Source organism: Apodemus sylvaticus, chromosome 2 (genome assembly GCF_947179515.1).
Source record: "Apodemus sylvaticus chromosome 2, mApoSyl1.1, whole genome shotgun sequence".
Taxonomy (NCBI): domain Eukaryota; kingdom Metazoa; phylum Chordata; class Mammalia; order Rodentia; family Muridae; genus Apodemus; species Apodemus sylvaticus.
Window position 1 is genome coordinate 44797367 of NC_067473.1, and position 2550 is coordinate 44799916.

A 2550-nucleotide genomic window follows, 5' to 3' on the forward strand; every position below is an offset into this window, starting at 1 on the left:
GAATTCTCCTGGAAAGCTAAAATTTTTGGTTGCCTATTTCTTCATTTGCTTTTATATTAATCAAGCTGTTATCTTTCTAGATCTCATTTTGCTAACATTATTCCTTTAGTGCTTTTCTAGCACTAAACAAGGACATGAATTTCCATGTTTCCACTGTCTCTATAACTTTTCATTGTTTCACGTGGTCTTCACTTCTGTAGATTTCCAGGCAAATTAAATTTACATAAAATTGTGTATTTAATCCATAAATATCAAAGAGAAAATATGCTGTAGAGATAAGAGCCTTTTTCATTCTATCAAAAGGAGCAAGTCATCAAATATTATCTCTAGTGGTGTTCAAGTTGACCACATGTATTTTGGACTATAGAGTTTTATTCTGTTTCTACGATTTATTCTCCAGAAGTGAGTTATAGCATACATCTCACATACTGGAGTGGCATGGATTAAAACTGCTTCCTGGTGAGAGAATATTAATCGATTCATGAATTAAAAAAAAAAAAGACTTAGCTTTTAACCTATCGATAGTCCACTGTACTTAATAGACAAAGGGAAAAGGCTTCCCCAGTGTGGGATCTATGACTCCATTTCTTCTGACACTTGTAAGGAGTCTTTCTTGTCATTGTGTAATTTGCTCACACTCAGATTTGACCACTTTCTGACTCCCTGCAGTACTCTGGCCTTTGGATGATGTCAAGTTTTGTTCTTTTGTAGTTTGTTCCTTGAACTTCAGTCTCCTTGTGCCTAACCCTGAAGTCCTAGCTGGACTTCCACCAACAGAATAAAAGAATTCATTGTAGTCTTCTACCTGTGGTGTACATTGCAAATCATTCCTCAGCTATTTCTAGGAGGTCCTAGGAATTACTAATTTCCTTCCTCTCTATGTCACTATCTCTCAGTACCTTGTGTTGGGTATCTCCAGGACTAGTGTTTTGTACATTATTGTTTTCATAAAGGTGAATAATTATTGCCACTCTCAAAGTATCTTTTCCAAAAGCAGAAACCTTGGCTTATTTCATTTTTTTAAAAATTATTGTCCCAACATGGACCAGAGGGCTAGGAAGATTTGGCTATGCCTGTCCCTGTCCTTCTGCATACTGCTCCCAAAAGGCTTAAGAACGGACAGATGAATTTCAATCTAGACATCTTTCTCTTGCCTTGTTGATATGGAGAATCACAACCAGTGTACATATCTGAGCTTATTGTGTATTCAGAGTGCAACAGTGTTTCTGCTTCTTAGCCAATGCATCCCACTTGACATTTGTGCTGCCTTCCCTCTCTACTTGAATATGACCATCACTCTTCATTCTCAAAGTCCAGTACCTCATTATTTCTTCAAAATATTTTCTAATAAATCTGGATGGCTCACACCTCTCATGAGCACTATGCCTTTACCTTCTGCATTTCTTCAGGTGGAATAGCTTCACATCCCTTGCATGATAATTTTACCAGTGGACAGTGGTGTCATTTTTCTTGTAATCTTCCCTACTATTCTATTACTATTTTCAATACAGATGGGATTCAATTTTTAATACACCTCTATTGACTCTTTACACTCCTCTCTATTCTTTATTGCCTATTTCTGGCCATGCTATATTATTAATAGGCATTCAGCCACTTTTACTTATGTTTAAAGATCAGCCTCAAAGTATCATATTTTTTCCAATACAAAAACTTGACTACAAGTTTTCATTTTCATAAATAGTCTTTGTTCAACAATTAAACAAAATTGAATATGTAACATTTTTTCTTTCCCTGAAGTAAGTTATCTTAAATAACGCCATTACTGCAAGTATTACTGTAGAATTTTACTGGAGATGCAAACAATTTTAAGAATTTACCACAGAAATTTAAGTTGAAATGGCAAGAGACAGCACCAAGCAAATTTATCTTCAAAGTTAAAATGGTACTCAAATGTTCAAAGCTTCTTAGAAGTCATATTTCTTTTTTCCTATATAATGAAAATTGTAGTTTTTATGTTCCACTTAATAGTTAGTGGTAATCATAGAATTTCCCTAAAATGGCCACATGCTCCCCAGACAAGAAAGCAGATTAAACTTGATTATCTACAAATTATTACAGCAGCTACAATTTTACTTTCCTTGAGGCTTGTTAAAGAAACCAGAATATTGGCCATTGATTTCACAAAACAATCAAATCAGACCTGTCACCAGCATTGAGAAAACCCAATCTAAGAAAAGTAGTAGGTCTGAGACACATGCATGGTCTTTGAGCAGCAGCTGTTTAGCATTTACAAATCATCACAGAGTCAGAACAGGGAGAATATCCATGTTGTATTTCTTTTTAAAATACTCTGTTGCACAGTTAGTTTGTCCTGTCCGTGTTAGAATAATGAATGCAGTCCAGCTCAGTGCTCATAACAAGCTTATTTGTGCAAGTGTTACAAAAATAACACAATGCAAAGTAAGTTTTTGTTTCAAAAGAATAATTCAAACTACTAAGGTATTCAATGTAGAATTATCCATAGAAATCTTACACTAAGTATTTTCTTTACAGTTTGCTATTCAGCCTCATTTTTAACAAGATGCAAAT

At 34.7% G+C, this 2550-nt stretch overlaps 1 non-coding gene across 1 annotated transcript; it reads right to left on the minus strand.

Annotated features, from left to right (window-relative positions):
- Positions 1-2159: 2159 nt before the first annotated feature.
- Positions 2160-2290, minus strand: LOC127679511 (small nucleolar RNA SNORA72). Its single transcript, XR_007976814.1, has one exon. It is a non-coding gene; the product is annotated as a small nucleolar RNA SNORA72 (small nucleolar RNA).
- Positions 2291-2550: the final 260 nt, after the last annotated feature.